The following is a 27,939-nucleotide window of genomic DNA, read 5'->3' as shown; positions in this document are numbered from 1 at the left end:
GACAGGTGCTGAACTACAGGTTTTTAGCTTTCGCGGTTAGATGATCAGAACATGCTTTTCATTCATTCTTGGTTTTTAGACTTTATTGTTAATGCAGAAAATCTGCATAATACTGAAAGCTGAGATTCAACTAGATGGAACTTAATCTCAAAGTAGCAGGGCTTGTTGCAGTTTTTGGTATTTTTCTAGTATTTAATTAACTAAAAACTTTGCTTCAGAATTTTAGTTCACTGACAAATAATTTCATTAACACAAAATTATCATTGTCTGTGGTGTCTCATGTTCTTCCAGAAGGCTGACTTCAGAAACATACAAACTTTGGAGGGGGTGAGTGGCAAGAAGGAAAGAAACTGAAACAACCTTAGCTTACACTACCAAAAGCAAAATTCTCTGTTCAAGTTCAAACTAAATGGCATCTTGGAGGTGAGAATAGAACAGTAATCACATAAAGCAAGTTGTGTGAATGATGACTTGGGGAACCTGGCAAAGAAAAAGAGGAGAATCCTCAAGGCAGGAGATGCACCAAACCAACTATCTGCATTACTTCAAAGAAAAAATGGAAAATGTTGACAATATGTTCACATAGGCTTTTGAAAGACAGGAAAATAAATTGGAAGGATTAAATAGGATTTATCAGTCATCAGAGGGATATGTAATTTTCTTTTCCCCCTTTCCACCTTTTGCACCATCAAGTTCAATAGGTCAGTTTTTACCTTCTCAGAGTTATGAACAGCAGTCCAGATGCCACAAACATGGCAAAAGTTACTCAGCTGTGCCTGGTCTCTCTGCTGCTGAATAATCTATTGTAATCAATGTATTAAAGAATAAACCCAATACAGTTTTCATGACGTCAACTTGAGGAGCAGTTATGTATGTATACGGTGGGGTTAGCCCTCTGTAGAGGGCCATAGGTCCAGCATGAAGCTCTTCAGCTTGCTAGGCAGACAAAACCAAATTGCACTGATCTTCAGCTCAATATAATGGTAATGCCTCCATTGCAGAGCAAAGAGGTGACATTTCACTTTACTCAAGTGTCATATCTTCTAGAAAGAAACAGCATTTCCTTGGTTTACTTATACAAGTTCAGAGGACATAGCCATACATACAAAAGGAGCACTGACTGCTGCTATATGTTAAGGATAACTGCAGAAATGTGCAAGACAGAACCATAGGCCCAGTTCTCAGTAACGTCAAGGCTGCATATTCATCCATGACAACCACTGGTGGTACACTGAAATACACCATGGTAATGGGCAGTCTGTTACTTTCCTTATTGTGCAAAAGCACTTATAGGCAACACACAACTGCTTGGTAGCTCACATGGGAACTTTTGATCTCTTCTGGTCAGGCTAGGACAGGAACCCACATCTATTTGCTAGATTAATTCTTTGTCTGTTGACTTTACCGCTTCTTTTCAGACACTGTACAAGTTTTAGCTGGGACTGAGCTATTTTTCTTCATAGCAGTTTGCATGGTGCTGTGTTTTGAACTTGTGACCAGAGCAGTGCTGACAGCATAAGGCTATCTGTTCATATGTCAGAATTTTGTTGTGTAGATGTGGATGATTTTGACAATCAGTTTACAAAAAAAAGGAAGCTTAGGACCCAGAGGGTATATTTTCAAAGCTTAAAACAAGAGGTACACTCAATAATCCATTTAATGAATAATAGGATGAGTATATACACCACTCACAAGTGGATTTCAAAAGGTTCCACATTTAGAGAAAACTTAGGAAACAGATGAAATTAAAAAAAAAAAAGAACAACAAACCCTAGCAACCTGTCAAGCAGTGATTACTCCTTCCTATCATTTACACACAGCATTTTGCCAGCCAGTAGCAGTCATTAAGCATTATCCCTTTGCCCCACCCTGCACCTTAAAAGGGATTATTCTACATCCCCATCTATGCATGTGTAAGATGCTCAACAGTACTTTTATGTCTTTGTTGGAATTAATGCTGCTGGAAAGTGGTAATTCTAGGGCAGATTTTATTGTTTTGGCTACTAACATAGAAATGCTCCTGTCCTGCTGAATCTTCTATTTCTTCTTCCCATGTTGTAAAAACCAGCACTGTGATATCTCTATAAAAGATACAACACAGCATAACTGTGTCCTCTGCATTAAAGACAGGGTAATGAAATGTAGGACCAGCATATCTCTGGCAGTGCCTGCACATCTTCTGGCTGCCAAGCTACAAAATACATTCAAATTTTGGGGGTTTTCATTTATGAAAGCATTTTCTTGGGAAAATTTCCAAACAAACATCTGTGGGTGAGACGTTTTGTTTCTTTACAGAACAGACACTACTCATGAGGATCAAACTTATCCACTTCATCTCTCACTGGCAATCTAAAAAGCTCTGCAAGTTTAGTAGTTACCTGAGGATTTGCGTTTCTTATCTCTTTAATCTTGACAAAAGGACCATAAAATGCATCAGGTAAAGGCAGCTTTCACAGTTACTAAGCTAGACCATCTTATTAGGAAACAAATCATAAGCACAAGTTCATTCCACACAAGCTGTAAAAGTTTCCATACAAAATCAATTTCAGCCCAAGTAAACACTGAAGAAAGATTATGTTCAAAAAAGTCGACTCTGCATCAGCTCAGACATAAACTAGTTGACATTCCTTCCAGCTGTATTGCATATCCACCACATCCAGAGAATTTTTTCAGGCTAAGATATGTTGAACTATTAACTGTTTTCACTTAGAAGAATATGCATCAGCAATATCTGATAAAGCATTTGAAGCAAACTAATGGAAGCAAAAATTGGACACGTGACTAATTCACTTTTTACTTCGTCTTGGACCAAATACTATGGTGAAATTAATTGCACAGGACTACTGCTGCTGTTAATTTTCAGCAAATAATGAGCATTTCTACCACCACCCACCAGAAAATATTTCAAAATCCAAACACAAGGAAAACCAATTATTTCCTTACATACATAATAGAAATCCTATTTATAGAAAAATTCTAGAAAAAACAAAAATGATAATTTAAACCAATTCAAAATTGACACTCAAAAGACACATTTTAGATGTAGTAATAACTGTACATCATTCAACCTTTCCAGTTTTATGGATAAAAGTGCAATTGAATGTTTTTAATTCTATGCAGATGGTTATTTTTATTCCAGTAAAGCTAGCATGAAAATGGTCTAACAGAACTTGTATCTTCTAGTTTATTCCATAATTATCTATGCATTGCAAAGGCACAAGACCATAACTTGTGAATATTCATGACAGGTATGAAATGAACCCTAACCACAGTGTTCTAATGTCTCCTATTATGTAAGCTCAAAGCTGAAGTCCAAAGCCTAAGTATTTTGGACAGTGCAAGACGATGATCCTGAAACACAAAAATAAATTGCATTTGGATTAATACCTACCCAATTACACAACAATCTTGATGAAATACCATCAAAAGATATATTCTCCCCTAGAGTATCAACAAATGGTCCAGGAAATTGAAAAGTGTCTCACTTGAAAAAAAAGTTTGACAATTCCACTTTAATTCTTGGTGCATTTGGTGTAGTTCTGAATGCACAGTGTAGCCACAGCATCTCTGGATGAAATAACCAAAGGGCAGAACAACGACAAACTCACAGGTGGCTGCCCAAGCAGAACCCTGCTTCAAACTCCCATCCAGGCAGCAAACACTGTACAGTGGCCAAGTATGGGCATTACCTTTCACCAGTTATTCCCTCCGTTTCAACCTCCCTTTAAGTAATAATTAAGTATTGCTTATTCCCAGTTTGCTGTGAGAGTCACATTGTTTCAATCTCTATTCAAAGAACTGAAGCTACCAAGTCAGTACTTCAGACCACATGAGCCCTTCTTGCCGTGACAGGGAAATGGCTTAAGCTCATATCCCAGGTCTAATATTTCTGAAGAAGAAAACAGAATCTGACGTATTAGCTTTAAAGGGACTGACTATAACTATAGAACTGAAATTGCATCAGGGCATGTTAGGCAAGGAAGGAAAACACTTTCCACTACAGTGACTGAACATGCTGAAGGTCGTGCTGAGACACCTTCGTGAGCAGTGAGATTAGGAATGGGAAGCATTTAACATCTTTCATCTGTTTTAACTTGCCTGATTACCTTGATATAAAATTTTTTGTTTGCTATTTTCTAATTTCAAATTTATAATGATACTTCATGTCTCCAAAGAGCCAAAATTCCTGATTTGCACAGATAGATTATTAATTGTTCAGAAAAGCGTTGGAAATCTTAAGGTCTGCACAGGCTTCTTGACCCAAAAATTGAGTTAGTATCACACAAGTCACTAATGGAACAGTGACTCAGAACAGAAGTATTGATTAAAAATAGCTTGATAACATTGTGGTCAACCGTAATGTATATATGTCCTACCTCAGGGTAGCCTCTGGCAGATGCTTGGTCATGTTTACTGGAAAGGTTTAATTTTTTTACATTTAGGTATATTTCTATTTTGCACATAGACTAGGAAAAGAGATGAAGGGAATTTCTTTGTAAATCTAAAGGAACATAAACCAACTAGAATTGTTGTAGAACACATTCAGAGGAATGCAATCTGCAAATCATTAGTCAATACCTGCAATGATACAATCATTTTATTTACTTCAGAGCTATGTCAACACGAGGTTTCATTTTACTGCACACATATGCAGTTAAAAATTTCAGGTTTTGTACACATTATTGGAGAAAAGGTCTTTCTTTCATTCCATATGGAGCATCAAGGTATTAATTTGAAAGCTCTGTTCATCTAAAGAGACCACCTGGAGCCTTATATTGTCATTATAATGTCATCCCGTAGCACATTTCTTGTACCTCATGTACATTTATTGTACATGTTGGTGCATAAGTAGCTCATGCAAATCAACGGTTCCATGGATCAGACTTTGCCCTCTGCATGTTAGGATTCTGTCAGTTGAGGTGCTAAGAATCAGCTGTTATGCACCTATTCTATTGAAAAGTAAACCACACAGAACTTCAACTTTCTATGTGCATTTCGGGAGCAACACAGCATTTAGAAGAATTAAACAATAAGGCAAGAGGCACCAACATACACGTGACTGGATGTTTCGGCTATTCAATGGGCTGTAATTTTTTTAAGATTTCCTACTTTTATCAGTCATCAAGTTTGTCTAAATGCATACAGATTAGAAATTTCATTACCCAAAAATCTGCTACAATGAACCAGAAGGCATTTGCTTCTCTATCAAAGAATGCAGAAGGTATTTGAAAAATACTATTAGTTGACTTAGCAAATATGACAAAGGCATGGTAAGGTTACAGGGTAGCTGGTCAAGACTGTCTAACTCTGTATTACAGGATGGATCATAATTCAAAGGTCTGAATAAAAGGATGGAGAGACAATATTGTCTGGTGACTGGTTAATAGTATTATCTTTCTATATACCCAATCTGAATATTAACCCATATCTCTTTATTCTTAATGAATACAAAATATTTGTAATCTTAGTTTGGCATTTTCCTAGTGCAAATATTTCAGCACTGATTCAGCATTCCCCAAATTTGTCACCTCTGTTGTTTTCTATAGAACAATTGAGGGACAGAACCCTCAGAATTTTATTAATCCTATTACTAACAAAGCTGGAGCTTTCATAGATTCTTTATATCTATAGATATTTTATAATCCCATTCAGGTATATTACTGCTGATTATTTGACTGTAATAAAATTATGGAATGACTGATCCTTTTACAGATAAGAAGAATGAATAAACTCAGAGTAAGAGATTTGCGACACAATCAAACTTTGCATTTAGTAATGTTTAGCCTAAAAATAATCAACAAAATATTAATCCATACCTAAACGTCATTGGGAATTTCAGAGAAGCCTTTGTACAGCAAAAGTACAATCTACCTTTTGTACCTGAAATCACAGGCAGGGGTTGGAAAAAAATAACACAAGAGTATGGTTTTAATCTTCCCATGAAAGCACCAGCACATTTAAAACCATCACTCATAACAGTAAATCAAAATCTCAGTAATGCTTGTTGAAACTGGCTTTTAAGATAGAGGATGAACAAAAAGACCTTTTAAAATAAGTTTCAGGGAATATATAAACTGTCTGAACACTGCCACAGACAATCAGTTTTAACAGCATATGTCCAACAGCCTAGTATAGTTACTTGCTGTTCTGGGAGCCTGCCAAAGAAAGAGATCCATTCGGAAAATATGAGGGGGGGAAAAACTCAAGAGAAAATGGATAACAACACATAACTGACATGCATCTCTAGCGATTCTAAAGCTTTTCATTCAGCATCCATCATCATAAAATCAGTGTTCCTGACACATCTTCATTTTAATAGAGAAATACTTTTTTTGAAAAGCCTGGAACTCCCTATTGACAAACTGTACAGTAACGCATATAAGATTTATCCTACTGCGTAACTTTCCCAAGGAGCATCTGAGAATTATTAATGACATAAGCATCATGGAACCATACAAGACCACCTAAGTTTTGTAGATAGAAAAGAGCAGAGGCCATAAACCAAATCAGCAGGAAACCTTACAGCACAATTAATATCTCCTAAAATATATTCCTGTTTTAACTTCTAGGAAATGTTTCAGTGGAGGATAATATTTATTAAAGCAGCAGCTATCTCCCTTTTTCAGATTAATATTTCTGACAGGCACTGGCAACTCCAGTTACTAAGGGTTCAGTTTACTATTTAATAAAGACCTTTCATGAGACCAGCTTGAGCACTACCTACCTGGATTGTTTTTAAATAAAGCTGTGTCTGCCCTGAGGAAGCATGGCATGGGTGTGTGCTAACGAGCAGGGTTTTGGCTCACCCACTAAGAGAAAATCTTCAATACCTAACAGCAGGCCATGACACTACTTCAGATGCTCAGCCCAGAGCCCAGGAACCCAGTGTGGAACTGGCTGACAGTTTAGCTTTAAAGGTTCTCACAAGTTGGTCTCTTCGGTTCCTACTCCCACACGCCTTCACTGCTCCTCACATCGCGAACTGCATCCTTATGGCTTTTTCCCTGAAGCAGTGATGTGAGAAAGGGGCTCCCGAGGCAAAGACAATACTGGCCCAAGAGGCCAGAGGATGCCACAGGCACAGCAGGACACTGTGGCCAGCAGCTTGGGCACACTCACAGCCAGGCCTGACCTCCACCATTGGTGCTCTGCCCTGGCCCAACAGCTCAACCAGCACATCAGTCTGAGAATTAAGCTTGGTCCAAAAGTGTGCTTTTGCTTCTCCAAAGTGAAATGCATTGGAGTGACCATAATTCCAGGCCTGTCTCCAACATTACATGATCCCACAGTGCCCATCTGGCCAGTTAAAATGCTTGCACTCGGTCCAGAGAGATTTACAGATCTGAGACAAAGTGAGGAGGAGTTTTGTAGCCCAGGAGCTCTGTTGTCTAAGACTGGGGAGCTCTAAATTTACTTTCAAGACTATTTATTTTTTTTACACTTAGAATAGAAAGGATCAGATTACTATCTTAACTTGGAAGGGCTCAAACACAGAACAGATATGAAATCTGCAGCTTTCCTTTGGTGCAGTGTCTCCTACTTTACCAGTTGGGAGACAGACCATGACCACCACTGAAGCACTGAATTCAGTGTATGAGCCTGATGATGGCAATAGACTGAGGCTTTCTTTTTTTGTAGCTGACTACACCCCTTTACTGTATCTACCTGCGTGCCAAGGTCAGGACTGCAACTAAATCTGAGACTGAAGAATCCTCTGAGGTTCTTAGAAAAGGAGAATTTATCAAGGAATTAAAAAAATTTTTTGATGTATTGGGTAATAGAAATCAGCCTGCCTCTCACAGGACCTGATCACTTAGGACTCTTTTCTTCCTTGTGTTCCTTGGCTTTTTTGATGATGGACTTTTTTTTTTTGTCTTTTTAATTTATATCTACATAAACTAAGTATTTCCAGGAGCAACAGCATGTGAAATTTTATACTTCTACTTCTTTTAACATAATATTTCCATTACTCTAACCTGTGTTTTTCTACTAGATCTGATTTACACTACTCTTTTCACACTTTCTACTAGTCAGTGGCTGCAGTCATCCAAAGACTGCATTGTAAATATCTGCAACAGTAGAAAAGGCTTTGCCAGCAAAAAACATACAAGAATGCCGAAGTGTTACTTAAAAATAACATTAGTTTCTGGACAGATGTGAAAGAGCTTACTTTCATATTAGTCCATGTAAGCCTACATAATCTCCTAACAATCCGGAATCTAAAATACATGCTTTGTGCATCACTGCATACTCATTTGACAAAAGGTTTGATAAAATGCTTTGATTTGCTGTGGATGACTGAAATTCTGAAGAAACTGTGTGCTGCAACAAGCTCACAGAAATGTACAATTTATGGTGAGATTTGACAAATGCTCTGTACTTGTCTGAGAGCTTTTGTAGCACAGGGGATAGTGTAGTGAATATGAGAGGTAAAATGCCTGCTGATTTTAATAAAACCTAAGTTGTACAAATGATGGCTGCACTGAATCTCCAACCCTTACTAAGTGCCAGCCCCTCCAGGCACTGTCATCTCCCAGTATTCTCTGCACTTCCAGTTGTAAGAGTCCCATTAAATGAAATATTTATATTTTAGTTTTCATAAGTTATGCTTTCACCAGTCCAGCTACTCAAGTCTACATTAATTCAGCTCTGTTTTAATGTAGCAGATGGACCAATGGGACTGACTTCTCAGTCTGCCTAATGTCTCCCCTTAAACCACAGGTGCATTTGTAACTGTCCAATATCACACCCTTTAGATGTCAAGCAGACTGAATAGAGGCACACCTCTCTAAAGAAGTGGTAAAACATCTCGATAAATGAAAGAAATGAATGTGAACTTCCAGGGAACAGCAGACACTTTCCATCCGTTCAAACTACTACTGTTGCTATTTATAGAAGCCCCCTTCATGCTAAGGACTTTGCAAGGCTGATACAGTCCAGTTTAGCAGAAGGATTTGCACTTTATGCAGAGCTTGGAATCTGGCCCTAAGTTACAACAAAGCTGAAATGAATCAAAGCTTCACAATTTATATTTAACAGAACAATGACAGTTTGCAATATTAAAACAATATTTTTAAAAAAATCTTAAAATCACATTAGTTTCTACAAACAACACCAAAAAGCAAAATTCTAGCAAAATCAGACACCTCCATGCTATCTCTGCATCTCTTATTCTCCCTGCCTAGCATAAATAATATGAAATACAAAACACCTGGCTGAAGGCAGCAATATTTCCTTTTTGCCATGACTGTCTAGTGTTAAAGCTGAATATAAAACATTTCATTACTCTAACACTTACTTTAGGCTTCAAAAACCAGTGCATTTAAAATAAACTTTTGGTGAAAGCTTTATTCCATGTCTCAGCAGTAACAAACTCTATTACAATAACATGCATGAGACCTAGATGTTCAGCAGAAAAATGATTGTATCTTTTATATCCACAGCAGGGAGATAGCTATTTCATCTCCTGTCAGGATGATTTATTCAATAAATGGAGAAAATATAAATTCTAAAATGCACAGATTTTCTTTTCCTGCATCTCAAGAAACAGCAGAAATCTTAGGAAATTAAGAAAATTAACTCCACCACAGCTATTACATCACCAGGCATTTTGGAACAACGAACTGACTATCTTGAAAAAAGAATATTGCAAAACCTTCCATGCTTTGGATGGTTAAATCAAGACAGTCTGTTCTCTCTCTTCCCTATGGCTTTGTGCTCCTGCCCCAATCTTTTATTTTTATCCACCTTCCTTTTACAGACAGGTTTATGAATTGTTCTGTATAGACAAGGATGCATGTAGTTTATATCCAAAGACAAACTCAATCTACTTTTGGTACATTAATTAGCAGAAAAAGTTATCTACTGGGAATTTTAAAAGCAGAAGTTGAAGTTTAAGCAGAAGGAGTCTGAAAGCATGAAATATCAGGTATAAAGAAGGAAAAAGGGTTAAAAACAGAATCAGGTCATTCTCTTTATTATGCTTCTTCGTAAGCCATAGTGAAGAGTACAAGCAGTACCAGCAATAGAAAAGGGATCATCTATAAGGGTAGACAATCTTGTCCATGAGTTCAGAGCCAAAATTTTTGGTTTTCATTTCCATCTGACACCTTATCAGAATCACTTTTTCAATCTCGAGTACATTTCCCTAAATTATAACAGGAAAAGTGGAAGTAAGGTAAAATTTAGCATGAAATCTTACATTTTCCCTAGAAAGTCTGGTGGTCTTAATTTCAGAAAATGCAATTGCAGCAGTAAAGGTCCAGAAGAGAAAAATGGAGCTTAGTCTCTGGCAGCTTTATAGAGCCAATGGTACTGTGGTGACTAATACTGACGCTATGAATACTTTCAGGAGGTTCTCATTCACTGTAAATTTTCGCAGCAATACTGGAAAACAGTGAACAACAGTGTCAGGAGAGGTCATAGTAACTACATGCTTTCTAATGAAGTTTTGTTTCGTGTTACAAACCCAGAAAATCTAGCAAATCAAAACTCACATAAAAGACTATGATCACTAACTCTCACATTGGTACCTTCTGAACTGTATTTTTTTTTTAAAAAAGAGACTTTGACAGCATCAGGAAAAATGACCCTAGTGAAATCCATAACACAGACTGTGAGCAGATGTCATGATGAGATGAAAACAGAGCCTTACAACAAAGCAAAGTGACCACACGCAGTGATAGCTTGTGAGGATGAAGCAAGCATCACTAAGAATAAAGAACAATGAAAGAATAAAGTTGTCCTATTTTCTCATCCAAATTTCTCAACTGCTCCATTCAAAGCCCCTTCTAATAAGCTGGTAATCAAGAACATTTTAATTATACAATTTAAGATGAAGGCAACCATGATAACAAGATTCACAAGGCCACACTTAGACAATGTAGGTTCTACTGACATGGGATGTATTTACTCACTGATTTTAAACAGAGCTCTTTTTGCATTACCCTAAACCAATGTGGATTTAAGATCTCCATAATCAAATTTAGCAATGCACTGTGTGCAAAACAATAAAAGCAGTTATTCAGTAGGGTTTATGAGGCATACAGGGTCACATCTGGTTGACTTTTTTTTCATTTGATGTTTAGGTCAACTTTACAGACCTACATGTAAGTACATTTAAATGCACATTCTCTACATTGTTTGAAAGGCCAGCATATGTCCTCAATTTTCCCCTCTCTACATGTATATGTCTCATAATCTATGCCTGATGTTTCTGTGAAAATATATAGATGTGTGAATTCAGTTATCTTCCATCAGCTGCATTTATTCTTGGTCATCAAAGAAGAAGTTTCTAATCCCTACAACTAATAGCCCAATACTCTTCTTCCATTATCATTTATTATTACATGCAGGCAATGAACACTCATGTTTAGATACTGAGCTTAGGAATGATCCTTTAAGTTATAAATACATTCTAGGGAGCTGTTAAAAAGAAATCAGAAAGGTGCGTTACCCAGTAAAGTGAGTTCATAAAACCATACACTTTAGAGACTTCAAAGAAAATTAATGTATTCCCCCAGACTCCTTTTGTAAAATCCCAATCAGCCAAATAAATGACCTGTGAAATAAACCTCTATCTAAATTAGTCTATAACCTTCAAGTCTTTCCTCCACCAAAACCTCTCAAGTCTTTAACATGACCACATTCCTCTTATAAAGCAATCCCTAAGTTCCATAGGTTCACTCCTCAAGGAACATATCACAAAGGAGCAATACAATTTCCCCTCTATTCACTTTGAGTTTAGGAAAAACATCACAGGAATGTCCAAAGCACCATCAGCCTGCGGAGAACTGGTTACCATTGCAAAATGCAGCGGTCTGATACTGCAAACATCCTCTCGAGAACATGCTTCTCCTACCCAATGTGTAACTGCTGAGTTGGCTTATCCCCAAATTTATCAGAAGCTATGGAACTGCAGTCAGTATTCATAGTAGTTTGCACCACTAAAGGCCCTGGTGTACGAGAGCTCATTGTGGAAAACACGAAGTGGAAGAAAGCAGCACTTGTACACTATTTCTCATACGCCATTTCTTTATAACACTACATATTGTTATTCCAGATACACATTTAACTATTCATAAAACTTCTTCAGTAGTTTACAAGGAGATGAACCCACACAGTGCTGGAATATGTAACTTAAATAGCAGCATTTTGATTTTGTACCACAGACATAAGTCACTTGCTAATTGGATTCTTAAATTTGGACATCAGCCTTTAATCTCATGCTTCATTGCCCAGGAAAGAGTTGCATTTGTTCTGGGCTTCCTAACTGTGATATATCTCACTGATAGTATACCAGTCATTCAGACTCACCTGATGCTTTAGATTTTCCCATTTGAAAGGGGGCCAAAGGACATGAAAGGCATTTTGTCTGTGATGTGTCCTTCTCCTCAAAGTGTTCTTTAGAAGACATTCACAGGAAAAGTAGGACATCAGCAATCACTGTGTCCCACGGCTCCAAGTGAGACAGGTATAATATGGATAAGCAAATCTACGTGAGTGGATAATGAAAAAAAAAGTTAACGTCCTTAAATTTTTGCATAGTAAATAAATGCTTAATGAGATATTTACATGAGAATCAGAAATTTCTAAAATGGATTGGTTTAAAATCCACAGGGTAGAATCCCACAAGTAGACACCCACCCACAAGACAGCACAATTCCAAATTGTCGCAGCAAATCCAAACCCATTTCAAGCTGTTGTCAAGCATCAATGCAAGATCCACTGATATGATGATCTGCAAAAAAACCCCACCTTGTTTTCTGAAATAACAGCTATTTTTATATAAATTTGAAATAACATATGTATATGAAATAACAGATATTTCTATAGCCTAGGTTATAACAGTCTTTTTTTTTTTTATTATTTTCATCTCTAATTTAGTTGAAGATTTCCAATTAAAAATAATAACCCCGATCTCATTTTACTTCAGCAACTGCTAAATTATTGGTATCATATTGTAAAGTTGCTCAAGTTTATAAGGGATCTTTCAGAGACCCAACTGATAAATTAGGTAATTAAAAAAGAATATATGAACATCCTTCACCATAAAGAAGAAAAATCAAAAGTCGAGAGATTAAGAGCAGTAGAATCACCCCTGTACTCAACAGAAAATTTATAATCAATGCATCAAATGCATTCAATACTCTGTTCAGTTTCTAAGGGTTACAGTAATTGATCCTCTTTTGAATTCATGTTTTCTGAATTATTTCCAGAATTTCTTCACTTTTAATACTAATTAGGAGATAATCAAGTAAATGTTTAGTCTCCAATGTTATGCTTATTACCCCACTTTTTCCCCCGTAATTTCCCCCAAAACCACCAGTTTTTTAATTTCAGATTCCAAATCACCTATTTGATTTTTTCCAGTCTACTTAGTATTTTCTTTTTAGAATATTCAGGTACTTGTTGGCACAAACAGAAGAAAAATTTCAAAACTGAATGCATGAGAATTCATAGAAATAAAATGGTAAATTCAGGCACACAAACCAGTTCTAGAAACACAAATTTATCCAGTGATTAAAATAAAGCGCTACTGTTTTGCTTATCCAAAGAGGCACAATTAAGTAGCACAGCACAATCTTTTTTAAATTGCAGTTCTTCTTTGAGACAAAAACTCAAAAGAGATTTCGGCAAATAAACACAAATACTTAAGAAATCATTATCTAAATATTGATATTGCACAAACAGAAAAATGTTAATCATACCACATTAATCATACAAATTATTCATTCCACAAATTATAGGAACAACTAGGATGATACATATCCAGGAATTTCACTTTAATAATTTTAAGGCAAACTAAAATGTCAGTTTTTAGCATTTATATGTAATTCCATGTATTGCTATGACTCACAACTCTTTATAACTTTAGAAGTAGTCACCACTACTAAAAAGGGAGAATTTGCTAGCAGTTAACACCTCAAAATTATTAAGATAACAGGAAGCAAACCCACTAATAATTTAGCAAATAATATATTGCTAAATGTCAACTTTTACATAGCAACCATCTCTCTTTTTAAAAAGTGACATGGAAGCAAAGGTGTCTATCCTTAGTTACGAAGTCCCTGCAGCAAGTCAGTACATGAATTTGTTCACTTTTGATCTTAAAAGTTCATTTGAGTTATTTCATCTCTAACAGTCATGAGGTTGACAAAATAAATAAAAACCCACAGAGATCCATTTCAAAAACAGGCCACAGCGATACTAACTTTCCAGCTAGCTGAAAGTCTCCATAGGCCTTTTAAGGCATCAGGCAAGTGCACACCACACACACACAAACATCCCAAGCCCAGCATGGGACTGTTTGTTACACGTGTGGGGCACACCCCTGCCAGGCAGATCCCCCTGTACCTTCACAGGCTGGCACAGCCCACAGCTCTCGCTCCATCTCACGTGTCCAGCCACAGATTCTCTGTGCCAGGGCTGACAAGCTGAGACGGTGGGGGGAAAAAAGGGAAGGATACTTTCCTGCAGTAAATTCATGGTTTGAGGATGGAGCATCATTACTTCAGATTAATCCGACTTTTCCCTGCCCTAAAATGGCACTACGTTCTATCTCCTCACCTGCTCTTCAGCACTGGCTCTGTCCAGCACCTCTCCTCAATCCTGGGCAGCTCTGCAAGAAGAGGGAGACAGCAGTGTCATATCACCTGTATTTAGGTGAATCCCTGATCACAGACTTCCATTCAGAGATGATTTTTTTATATAGGAATGCAATTTGAAAATATAAACCTTCAGATATCCTCCATAAATACCCAAGAATTACTTTAATGGGGCAACAAAAACTTTATCAGCTGAAGTCCTGTCCCGTAACTCCTACAGGTCTTATAGGATTAAATTCAGTGTCTTTTTAAAGTCTCACTACCACATAATTCTTTACTTTTAAGCCTCTTTTTCACCATCTTTTGGTCCCAGAAGTTCCCTCAAACCATGCAAATACATTTTTGAAGCATGGATTAGGTCTCTCATGTTTAATAAAAAGTCTACTTAAATTATTTTTCAGCTTTGTTATAAATTAATATCGTGAAGTCTTTCAGCAAACTGAACATATCTCTATTCTGTTCAAACAAATCCACTCCAATATTAACATTTTAAGGATTTATGTAAAATATAACCAATATACATATTGCACATCCAGTCTTTGTTCCACAGTAGCAAAGCAAAACAGAATCTTCTGATATATTCCCTGTTGAATTGCAAGTCAGAATCATACTCCAGTTCCTTCATTCTGTTTTGCATAACATTATCCATAACACTTTCACTGTTTGGTTTTCGGGATTATTACAGTCAGGCCTCACTCAAATCTACAATCAACCTGCCTCACACCACAACTTCTCTGCCTACAGAAAGGGCGAATAACTCAAAGGACCCTAAACCTCATTTTCATTCCCAAACTTGCATCACAAATTTGGAAACCATTTCACAAAGTGACTTACTTTATAAACCTCTGTGATCTGACTTAACCCTGTGAGATGGGGCTCACACTGTGCAGGTGACCAAGCAAGGCCACTTGTGCACCAGCATTTGGCTGGGCCCCCAAGAAGGGGCCAGCACCTTCCTCCTCCCTGGCAGTGGCCTGACAGAGTTCCAGAGAGGTGGCAGGCACAGGCAAAGCTCCCAGCAGATGAGCAGGCAGGGCCTCACCTGTCAGAGACCCTGTGGAGGATGCAGAGGTTGCTCTGTCCCAGCTACCAGCAGAGCTTTTCCTGAGAGCAGCTCTGCACTGGGGAGACACCTGAGTTCAAGGCGACACCATCAAGACTAAAATATCTCTTTTCCCCTGACTCCCATCTTTGCACGTGTGCTGTGCTATCAGCCTTTCAAATTATCCCTCCATTTGCTTCCAAGTTCACTTTTTGACAGCCAGGCCACTCATATTTTGTATTTAGTCAGAATGGAACCACAGGATTAAATGATTTCTAGTTAACGTCACATTCTAGTTCTGGTTTTATGTCCAGTTCTGTAGGAGAGATCTTATGCTCTAATCAGCATGCTTAGATAGGATTTTATTTTGAATTCCTAAATATATCTTATTTGCTTTTATGAATGATATCCACTTTTTTCTACTTACATGGTCTATATTTTGAAACTTATTTGATTGCAATCCTATTAAAACAAAAAAAAACACCTCACAGTTCTGGACTGTTAAAACCACTGTACAGCTTCTCTCACCCACATCTTCTCTCAAGAAATTTATTTTTAGAGATTTGCCATGAGCCTTTGCAGTGCTTAAGACAAATGGATTGTATTATTGAATCCCGCCCTCAGGAATCATACTTCAATATAAATCAAAACCAGAACCATTCTTTCTTGCAGGCCCACTAAAAACCTGTGTAGAAAAATAATTAACAGCTTCACAAAAACAAAATAAAGTCTAGGCTTTATGTGACTAGAGTAATGTATAGAACACTAATAGCATGTTTATAATGACTAAATAGAAAATGCAGATAACAGAAAAATACTAATAACCCTCATGTACAAGGACAGTCATCTCCAAGTAGGAAAAATTAACTAATAAATTTCTGTGCAAAGTTGTCATTTATATGTAGCTGTCAACTGCTACAATTTCATTTTTTCCAAGGTCTGGAAAATGAGGTCAAGATCAGTTTCTGCCAATTAGTTCTGAGAAAACTGTTATAAAAATCACAGACTTTCTGAAAAGCAGGCATTTCTTGTGGGCTTATTAAAATCCTATTTAGGAAAAAAAAAAATCCATTTCAAAGCTCAAAATAAAGAGTTATATCATTCAGCCATAGCAAACCATCAGTATCTATATATTTACAGAGAGCTCTCTCTACAGGTATATAGAAATAAAAAACTTTACATAAGTAATTACCCATAGGTTTAGTGACTTACATTGTCCCCCTACACATATGTGGGCATAATTAATATGAAGAGCTAATCCTTTACTCCTTTATAGTTGTGCAAGCCACAGGCTGGTGTCAGTGCGGCTGGTTCTTCCCTCCCTTGCATTTCTAATCTGCTGCTGTGCAAAGCACTCACCTCAGACAAAACTCGAGGCTGCCCTGCAGCTATACCACCATTGGGTGGGCCCTGCTTCTCTGCCCCACCTCTTGAACACATGAAAGCTGTTTGCACTGATTTGTTCCAGGGGGCTCTGGTCCTCCCACGAGGTCATCAGTGGAGACTATAACTCATCATACATAACCACCCTGCTCACCTACCAGAGCCCCATGACCAATACAAGATGTTTACGAGCATCTGCAAGAGGCAGCTGCATCAATTTCTGCCTGCCAGGAGAATCCTGCTGAGGGCTTGAGAACCTGAACACTTGTAGAAAAAGAAATAAACATTAATATGGGAAGGAGAGACATAAAATGCTTTAGCATTTGGTATTATGGGCATAGTAACTGATTTTAGATTTTTGCTTATATTATCAACATTACTCCAGGTTGCTCTTCGTGCATAAAGAATATATTGTTCAGTTTCCTCTGCAAAATGCAGCTGAAAGGTAAGAGCATTCCCTGAAAACTGCAACTTTAACCCATGAGTTCCTCAATTTCCAATGTATAGGAAGATGTGGCTGGTTTTATTGTTGTTGCTTCACCTGTCCTCACCAATTCGTATCATTTCAACCAACAATTGCCAACAAATCAGTTCAAGACCCTAATTTGACCTATGAGCCTGCCAGATTTGGAAGCTAGGTGGAGGGATCAGCTAAAAAAGCCTGTGAGAGATTTTGGTGTCATTGAGCACATTTTCATAAGAAACCTGCTCTTAATGGAAAATGTAACTACAGAGGTTTGGCCTATCTTGGGAATGAATATGGCCTCAGAGCATACAAAGTTTGGCCTTCCACAGCCTAAGCTATGCACATTTGCCTCTAACTTTAGTTTTAACTTGAATCTCTGAGGCTCCTGATTTGTTTTAGCTGTGTTAAATCAGATTTTGAACACTACAACACTGTTAGATCAGATTTCCTATCTCTGCTGTAAATGGCATTCCGTTTTCATCCAAGCAGCGTTCCCTGAGGTCCTCTTGACCCAATCAATTAAAAAACTTATTTTTCTTGTGGCCAAGCTACAAGAAAAGGTACATTTTCCTTTCATCCATTTAACCAGCGTACATTTGGTCTCTATGAGGTGAAAAGTAGAGCCACAGCTTGGGGCATTTATTTGCTCTGTGACTTTCTGAAAGGAGCTAAGTTGCCCATATAAAACTACACTTCTCTAGCATGCATTCAGAAAGCTCCACACAGCTTCTGAGAGTGCAGGAGAAAGCAATTGGACCCAGAGGGTGCCATGTTCTAATTTCTGCACATGCAAAACCGGGGGAATGCTACACACCCATCCACACATTCAGTGGGTGGTCCTACAGTGTGGCATCAATAGAAATTACTTAAGTAGAGGTGAGTCACTGCAGTTGATCTGTCCAGTTTTTTCTGTGCACAATATTCACTATTGCAGAATATTACACTGATATTTAAAACTAGATTTCCACCCCCCCACCCCCCAAAATAAAGCTAAACACATGAAGATGTAATTGTGCCTTTCTATTGAGAATCAACATTAATCCCTGTTGCTTTTGGCACACCACCAATTCATCTTCATATCTCAGTTTGGTTTACTGTAAGTTATAGCTTAAACCAGACTCCCACATTTCTGAGATCTACGCAAAATCCTTGTTGCACCACCTCCCTCACTTGCTGTACCTCACACATGCCGCAGAGCCTTTCCTGCCCCATCATACCAAACACTGCTTCTCACAGGCTGTCTAAGCCTTCCTCACTTTATCATCAGGACATTGACTTCACTGTCCCCATAGAGGATGCAGCATCTACCCCACTAAGCTAAAATTCAGCAGTAGTCCAGGTTCCAGCTCTGGCCTGGGACAGACAAGTGTCGTGTGTTTAAGACACCAGCCTTTTCTTTGCAGTGCCTTGATAAATCACAAATGCTGCTAGTGCTCTGTACTTCTGTATAAAAAAAGCTAGTACATATCCTACAAGTTGGTCTTTAAAACTTACACGTAGGTGATTTTTCACATTTAGATTGGGTGTTGGAATCTGAGGATATAATCTTCCATTTTATTCAATGTGTCACAGCAGAGAATACCATAGTATGAAGAGAAAAGGCTGAGATAGGAAAAGCCAAGTCTTGGTTGCACATCTGATGCCAATGAGCATGTAGTGACTTATGCAAATCACAATGCTCTTCATACACATTTACAATAATGATGATTGATGATGATGATGAAAATAAAGTCACTGTTCTGGTATTTTATTATGAAATGTTGTCAATTTCAGCCCGTATCTGTGTTCAATAATTTTATTCCCTTCAACTATTTTAAAAATTCTTTCTGGTAAAGAGTGAGTCCAACACTTTTATTTTTGTCACTAGACAAAAACTGCTTTCCTCTTTTGTAAGAAGCAATACCGGATCTCAAATTCTGTAATGAGCTGTAATGAGGTGGTAAAAATGCAGTGAAGAAACAGGACCAAAATTCAACACTAATCACTCCAATTTTCTGTAACATTCCTGAGCACTCAAAGTTTCCTATTTCAGATCAATGCATAAATTATATTTAAATTTTGTTGTGACTTTCACTATATTCCCAGAAGCACTCACAGCAGTAATTTGCCATTTTAGTCTAAATGAAAGGAGTACATTTTGCTCTCACTTAACCACATAACCTCATTGACTTCAGTGAAACAAGGAGCATGAGAATGAGTCAAGCCTAAGTGCAATTACAGTATGTATACAGAATGCTGTATGTGCTATTTACAATGTGAAGACATTTTGGAGTGAGAGGTAAAGCTGATCCTACTACATTAGAGCAAGATAATTTTGTCAAAGGAGCAGCAGTAATACACGATGTGTTACTGAGTTCTGCTTTAGTGTTTTTCATTTGTTAGCATTTTAATTTGCTACTGAACAAAACTATCAAGTTCACAAAAAATATTAACGCTACCATAGTCCTGTGCTGCAAGGTTAAAAGATGGCTACAGCATATTAAGGTTTTCCTGTTTAATTTAAATCAGGGAATGGAAAAGGAAATCTTATGACCTTTTTTGGAAATATTTTCTATATAGAGAGAACACATAAAGGCATGCTATATAATTAACCAATAAAACAGTGTTTCAAGGCAAACATTAGAATACTAAATAATGAGTACAAGTTTAATTTGTTGCAACTCCAGTGACTGGATATAACTGCTCCAAGCTCTTCAGGCAATCTTTAGAGGTTGAATTTTCACATCCCCACACCCACGTTCTGAAGAGCATGCTCAGCAGCCACTTCACCTCCTCCTCACCCAGCCCTCAGCCCTGTTCTGCCTCAACAGCTTATCATGGGTCACATGCATATCAAAGCACTCATGATACAATGGCTTCATAAAATCACCCAGAATTCAAAGTTACATCTTTACAAAGTCCCCAACTGCCAGACAATAGTGTAAATGTATAAAAATATCCACATAGGCATTTTGTATTATAGCTTGGCAACAGAAAATTACAGTAATTATAAATAATGAAGTCTTTGTCAGGCTTCAGTGATGGGAAGACTGAAAGACACTTAAAGGGAACATCCCTCTGCCTTCCCCACACAGACATCTATTTAGTGGTGCTTTCCAACATGGGCAGAGCCTGAGAGTGAGGAGAAGCAAAGAAGTAGCTGCTCCATCCACCATGTCTCTCAGACACTGCAGGGTGAAGATCCCTTTGGGAATCAAACTTTAGGAGGGGCTCAAAGCAAACACAACTTCTGCTCTGTGAGCCAACAGCAGTGGTGCAGAGGACAGCTGCAATTTGACAGTTCCTGCTGCTCCAGCATGCACAAGGCAAGTCCCGTAATTTGGGATCTACAGCTTTGGGGAATATGTCCTTTGCCTATCCTACATCACTGATGCAAATCCTCGTGGAGATTAGATTACTGTGTTCTCTTCTCTATGCTTTCTATTAAACCATGTTTGCAAAGGATTAAAAATAGCTCCAGTAAGGCTCCAATTATAATACGAAACAAACATTCAAAGTGGGTTAGGTAATATATGTAGAATTCAGACCCATTTTCCTCAGGTAGAATTGAGAGGAATAAAGCAGGTCATGGTAAGGACAAGTCAGCTCACAGACACAACCTCAACTGGCTAAAGCAAAAGATTATTTGCTGGCAAACGTTAAGCTTTCCCTGTCCATCATCTGTGCTGGCGCCACATGGTTGTGGTTGGCCACAAAGTAGAAACAGAAGTCCAGATCTGTCTGAGAAACACTAAACATATGCCACAGCTTCCACAAGTCTCCAATTTTGCAGCACATTTTTATATTCTGAAAAGCAATGACACTTTCTTACTGGCAAGTTAGAAAGTAAAAACAAGTAACTATATAGCCACACCCTCCTTTCACTCCATTCTGCAAAATTACCTGGCCATGAAGAGGAAGATAAAGATTTTAAAAATATTAAAACTTTAAAAATATGAAAAATTACATCTCAAGCCTGGACTTTAAATAATGTCATCTGCTGAAATGTCGTTATTTCTTTATCAGAAGGTTTAAAAAAGACAAGTACCCAGTGGTTTAATGGCCTTGGAAGAACATTTGGTGAGGATTGCTCACTGAATTTTGCTCCAGCATAGCTCTGTTTGGTTTGAGGTGCAAAAATAGGTTGTAATTTGTTAAAGTGGATCTACAATTTTGGGAAAATAGACATTGCTCTATCTCCCTTTGACAAAGACAGCAAACATCACCAGCACAACTATGGGAAGAGTGTAGAATGGCTTGGCATCACTCTTCCCAAATTCATGACCAAATTGTAAAAGTGATCCAAAAAACTGTTGGAGAAGGAAATTCATGTCAATTCAGTCACTACAGCTGACTGCAAATGCATAACAATGTACGTTTTCTCATGTTTTCCCAGACAGACTAGCTTTAAAATCCTTAAATGATTGGATGTAATCTATGATTGGAATAACAACATGAGCATCATTAGAGAAGCGTGTTTCACCAAACTGGAAGGGTTAAATAGCACAGCTACTCATAGAATTTGTACTACTTTTTCTGGCAATCCGTGTGCAGATTTGTCACTTGTTCAGCTGTCCCTAATAGGGTCATTTGCATAGCAGGCCTAGGGTGGCTTATGCTTCAGGATGATATGAAGTTTGCAATAGCACTCTAAAAACATTCTACATTATAAAATCACTGAGCAGAGTGATTTGCTTGCTATGTGAGATGATTGGATAGTCTGCTCTGAAAAGCTCAATTTCACTTCTGTAGATATGCCTTGGCTTTCAAAGTGCTTAACCTCATTTCGAGGCCGGAAAAGGTATTATCTGGTCTGTCATTAATGTTATGGAGAGGGTAGAACTTCTCTCTTTAATCATCATCATAATGGTCACAAAATTGTTTGTTTCAAACTACCTTAAGTTTGAGATTCTAACCCAAAACTTGATGACAGAAATGTCAGTGCTTTATTTAGACATGAAGGACACTTGAAAGCTAGGGAACATTGAATAATGCCCCATTACACTTGTCCTGTGTGGCAGTTCATCAAATTAGTAGCACATAGCAATTAAAACCACTCAGTCAGACTTTTAGTTGGTGACACTTCCCCTTGACCCCCTGGCAGCAGCAGAACTTTCAGTGCTTAACTTCACAGGCTGGATGAGCAGGAGCCTAATACAAAGGGAACTTTTATAATAAAATAGAAAATTTGAAATAAAATGCTCTACAGTAAGTACTGGAGATATATTTATTAAATTAAAAAGCATTATGAACAATTAAAAAGCATTTATGAACAATTATTTCACCTACTTATGTCCTGTTCTACCTGCCGGCATCTTATTCAATCAGATCCTATTAAGTTATATCCCCAAACTTAAAAGCTCACAGTGTAATGAAAAAAACCAAAGCCAAGCAAAGCAAATTACATAAAGCTATAAATAGAGAGGAAAATATGCAAAGTAGAAGGATAATGGAAATTAATTAGTGTATTTTCTAAGTAAGACTAAGTTTGCAGGGAGAGGTAGCACTGTTTGTGAGATGATATTATGTAACAGACAAAAGAACAGACATGACTTTAGGTATGCAACACCGGCAAGGCCTGAAAAAGAAGCCACAGACTTCAGCCTAAGGGCAACTTGCAAACAAATCTCCATGTTTAAATTAATTATGATAATCATTTATTAAATTTGAAAGAAAAAGCACCTTTGGAGAAGAAGGTAGTATTAGCAAAAATGGAGATGATTAGGTCCTGTGGGATAAGCTTGACAGATAACCAATTAATTATTATCCTTGGAACAATGAGGATATCCTACACAGAAAACTGCAATGTATCATTAAAAAAGTTACCTATTGAATACACGATTTGTATCCAAGAGTACCCAGAAATTTCTTTTCCAAGCTCTTCTTACATGAAAGGATGATGTTAGACATGAAGCTGTATTCTCACATTCTCTTCTGTAAGAACTTTCTCATGTCAACAGTAGCAAGAAACAGAGGGTTGTTAGAAGGCAGGGAGAGCAATCTCTGGAAAAATTATCTCACCATATGACCTACTGGAAGGAGAAATTATAGTTTAAATGTACTCAGCATCTAGTTAATTTGATTACTGTTTTATACCAATGTAAAAGTCAAATACATTATGGACTTGCTTGAAACAGATTGGGTCAAAATACAAATATTTATACACCACAGTCCACTGAGAGTATACCACAGGTTTTATTTTATTGAAGATTTTCAAGGAATTTTTAAAAAGAAGTATTCCCTGAGACAAAAATATTCATTTCCTTTGATACAGAGACTTTTTTTCCCCCTATTTTTTTTCTCTTAAAAAAAAAATTAATAGATTTTTGGAACAAAAGTAAACTGGGCAATAGGTTCGCCACAATAAAGGAGTGGAATGGAAGACACAGCAAAGTAGAAGTGTAACAATGAGCCTCCTGAAAATGTCAGTGTCTCATTCAAACCCATACTAGTCACCGAAGCAAAGTTCAGGATGATTCCAATGAGAGTTGTGTCTAATAAGGAAAATGAGACCATAGCTGTCTTTGCATGAGAAATACCCCTACTTTTAAATAATTGCCTGACACCAGAGCTTTTAAGAGCAAAATGAGGTATTTTCTTCTGATGTTTTAAAAGAATTCTAAATCTAAAACTGTATATATCAATTTAAGCAATGTTCTCTTAATTTTATCTCCAAGCTCTGTAATCAAGAAACCAAACAAAAGACAATTTTAGTAAGAATTGCCTGATTAGCTTCATTTTACATTTTAAAATATAAATCTTTGAAATCTACATTCACATTTCCAAGTTTTATTGATATTCCTTTTTGAAAACTGGAGGAAAAATCATTCCCAGAAAGATAACTTTTCCAAGAGAAATGTAAAATAAGTGACAACAAGACCTTCATTCTAATTCCAGTGACTCTGATCCTCCTAGAATGCTTCCTGGGCAACAACCAGTGCTAAGGAGACCACATTAGGAGTTCTTCATTTTAAGTGTCTGGATATAGCTACAAAACCCCCCTGTACTCCTCAATTCAATTTGGAAAAATACTAATAGTAATTCAAGATGATTGAACATATTACATAAAAACATGGAAAAATAATTCTGCTTTCATAATTACCCATGGTGAACTGCCTCTTCTAATAGCATCAGAGGTTGAAGGACACAATGTTTCCTGGTGGTGTGGCTTTGGGGAGGCTGGAGAATGCTAGAAAACTCATGCAAACACACTGACTAGTTCATAGCAGAAGTCAACTTCAGCATGTACCATGTCTCTGGTTCTTCAAACCATATGCAAAACCCCTGTGGGAAACATGTGCAGCTAGGTCCAAATAATTGCCTGGAATTTACTCTCTTATAGTAGGCTTTGATACAGAAACATAGAGTTGCTTGGGTTAGAAGGCACCTTAAAGATCATCTAGGTCCAACCCGGTGTAGTTTTGAGAATTCTGTCCACGATTGTATCTTTCTATATATATATATATAGTATTTAGCGTGGTTATTATTGAAAACAAATAAGCAAAATAAAATAGTGTTTATAGGCTGTTTTTTTCTGATTTACTTTTCAAGTAAATAGAAACAATTTGTTAATTCAGAACTCAGACAAACTGGTCCCTGGAACTATGCTAGAAAGACAAGAACCTTGGCTGTGTGATTGACAAAATGATCAAGGCTTCTACTTTTCCTAACATAGAAATTGGCAGCATCATCAGTGCTGGACCACCGATGCAGGTGATCTTCTGACAGACAAATAGTATTGTCATGAGCAAGTGCACTACGCAACTGCTGGGCACATTTCTTTTGATATCTTCAGCAGCATCTGTAATCAATGTTAAAATCTGGAACTGTCATTTGTCAAGGGGTGTTCAGGCTTGCTTTAAAGCCATTACACTTCTAATGCTAACCTGATGGTGCCAAGAAACATTTCCACCAAATTTTTTTCAACAATACTTAAGAGAGAGTTTTGTCAGATGTGCTTCCTGGCATTCTCTGTTATGCCAGATCTTTTGATATTTAGAAGAAAAGCTAAAAGGATGAGGGTCAGTGAAATGTAAGGAATATAATACTTTTCTTTCACTATTCCTGTTTTCATGTTGTTCATCAAAACCACAATTTGAAAACCTCAGATAGCATGAGTTTCATTTTTATTTTAATTGCTTAACTGTATAATGGTATAATAACTTAATGGCTATGCAGCAGATTTATCATGAGGAACAGGCGTTATAGTCTGACAATTCAAGATTACTGTTCTTTATACAGGGAATTCAGTGCCAATTATGCACTTTTTGTGATCTCATATTTTCACAGGAATTCCTATACATCAGAAGAAAAATATAAAGGTCTGAAGCTCAGATGAGTGTCTTATTTCTGAGCATGCAATAGTGAGCTGTAAATCTCAAGTGAACAGGCACTCTGTCTCCAGTTATGTGGTGTTTACATTTCTAATGATAAGAAAAAAAATAAGATATATTTATGTATTTTAAAGCCTTTAAAATTATTATTTTTTAAAAATAAATGAACATTTTCCACATCTAAACACATTCAAATCTAAATTAATATAATATTGGGGGATACATTTATATAAAAATTCTGATCATTAATTTTCCCTTTAAGCAATATCCTCATTAAGGAAGATGTAGATCTTTAGCTAAAAAATTAAAGAAAATATTACAGTTGCACTGACCAACAACTATTGCAACTATCTAATGAGCTCTTCTATTGGACTGCACATATTTATTTTTACATGTGTCTCAGCATCTCTACTACTGACACTACCCATCATAAAGAGCCATTTCATCAGAAATGGATTATTTTTCTCTCCACTGCAGACTAGGTATAGCAGTTGACACACAGGAGCTGCAGATGCAGTGCCTGCTGCAGTTTAGATTCTCTCAGGAGAATCTGAGACTCACTTTATCTTGACTACAGAAGGTTTATTTCTGTGTTGCTTGTAAAGCATAACAAAGAACACAGAACAGTAACTTGTATTGAGAACATCAGAAGTCCACCGGCATTTAAAAATTTTTGTTTGCCTTGTAGTCTGCTTGGTTTTTATCTTGTTTTTTCTAATGCAGAGTAAAGACTCTAAAGGCTTTATTTAATTTGAAAATAACTGTGTTTATATTAAAATGCTTGAGAGCATTAAAAACTTGATCTGGGCACAGCCCAGTTCCTATCTGTCATTTGCTCTTAAGTTTAGCTCCTGTAACAACAAAAGAAGGAGGCAGCATCTTGCTCCTAAAAAAGCTGTTATAGAAGCAATAAGCAGGCATGCTGGACATGGAAAAGGCTTAGGGTGGTGAAGGGACAGAGGTGATAATGAGAATTCTGAAAGTAGCAGTAGAAATAAAGGCCCATTCATTTGTGAGCTGAAAATCATAGGTCCTCTTTGAGACAGACACCACTTCTTTCAGTATTTACTAGACATAATAAAGTACACAGGGAATATAAAATTCCCATCTGGTATTTAAAATTCCAGAAGCCTGACCAGCTCTTTAAATGCTGTCACATGTTTAAAATAGGAAAAGCCAGATGCTACATTTATAAAGTCAATGTGCTGCATCTTCTCAAAATCCAAGAGCTGCCACTGCTCAATCTAATGTGTTGGCATCAGACAATTAATCAGTTTAACAGTTAACCTTTACCAGAGAAATAAAGCAGTGTATGGTGTGAGATACAAACAGCCATGCATTGCCCAGGCCAATTATAGACCCCAGAGACAGAAAACCAGGCATCAGCAGGACTTCCAAATGATCCTTGGTAAATTAGCTTTTCCTCAGAACACATTCAGGATTTCTCATGTTTGGAGTCTACAGCTGTAGCTGCTGATCAGTAGTTAACTAGGCTGCCATGGGGCAAGACAGGGGTCACAGTAAAGAACTCTATTTCTTCCATCTGTATCTAACAAATCAATCTAGGATCTAAAAAAAGAAAAAATCAGCCAAACTACAGGCCTAAAAACATACTAGGAACACAGTGTGGAGCCATTTCAGAAGTGTTTAATACCATCTTGGGTGCTCTTGAAGAAAGAGACTAAGCAACAAAAAGCTTGCAAATGTCACAAGCACCATCCCACTAGAGATGAAAGAGATGACAGCAACAGCAGTAGCACAAGAGGCTTGACACACATTCATAAATTTAGAAGTCAAAACTGTAACTGGAAGTTGTATCTGTATGCGCACATAATCTTGGAGCAAAGAGGGTGAGTGAGCAGCAGAAAGGAAGAATCTCTCCTAAAGTAACTGCTGACAACAGGGTTTGTGTAAATGCTATTTACACTGGGAGGCCCAGGCAGACTACAATAACCCCACAAAAGTAAGAGGAAAGACAGCCACAGTCTTGGCCAAAACCCCCCTCTTAAGCCACTGAGAGAGCACTGCACTCCAAGCAAGTTGTGAGTCCTAGGTGACTTCAGCAATAGATGCTGAACCTGGGCTGGGTTTGCTCCCTGAAGGTCTTCTTATGCACTGGGTGGGATAAAA

At 37.4% G+C, this 27,939-nt stretch overlaps 1 protein-coding gene and 1 long non-coding RNA gene across 11 annotated transcripts in view; one reads left to right on the top strand and one right to left on the bottom strand.

The window, feature by feature from the left end:
• Positions 1-27,939, bottom strand: part of LOC125328372 — a 185,467-nt gene that overhangs the window by 125,032 nt on the left and 32,496 nt on the right. The window contains exons 2-3 of the long non-coding RNA XR_007204685.1: positions 14,569-14,620; positions 12,316-12,493 (exon numbers count right to left, since the gene is read on the bottom strand). This is a non-coding gene — a long non-coding RNA (uncharacterized LOC125328372). The remainder of the gene's footprint in view (positions 1-12,315; positions 12,494-14,568; positions 14,621-27,939) is intronic.
• The window catches only part of B3GALT1 (beta-1,3-galactosyltransferase 1), a 187,289-nt gene that overhangs the window by 137,022 nt on the left and 22,328 nt on the right, over positions 1-27,939 (top strand). The window contains exon 4 of one of the 10 annotated variants that reach the window (XM_048308913.1): positions 17,417-17,476. The exons of 8 other annotated variants lie outside the window; for them this stretch is intronic. The gene's annotated coding sequence lies outside the window, so the exon portion shown is untranslated. Of the gene's footprint in view, positions 1-398; positions 424-17,416; positions 17,477-27,939 lie in introns of those variants that run through there. One more of the 10 variants, XM_048308911.1, reaches the window with a different exon arrangement.

This window comes from Corvus hawaiiensis, chromosome 7, assembly GCF_020740725.1.
Source record: "Corvus hawaiiensis isolate bCorHaw1 chromosome 7, bCorHaw1.pri.cur, whole genome shotgun sequence".
In the NCBI taxonomy this organism is placed as follows: domain Eukaryota; kingdom Metazoa; phylum Chordata; class Aves; order Passeriformes; family Corvidae; genus Corvus; species Corvus hawaiiensis.
This window is presented reverse-complemented; position numbering and strand designations above follow the sequence as displayed.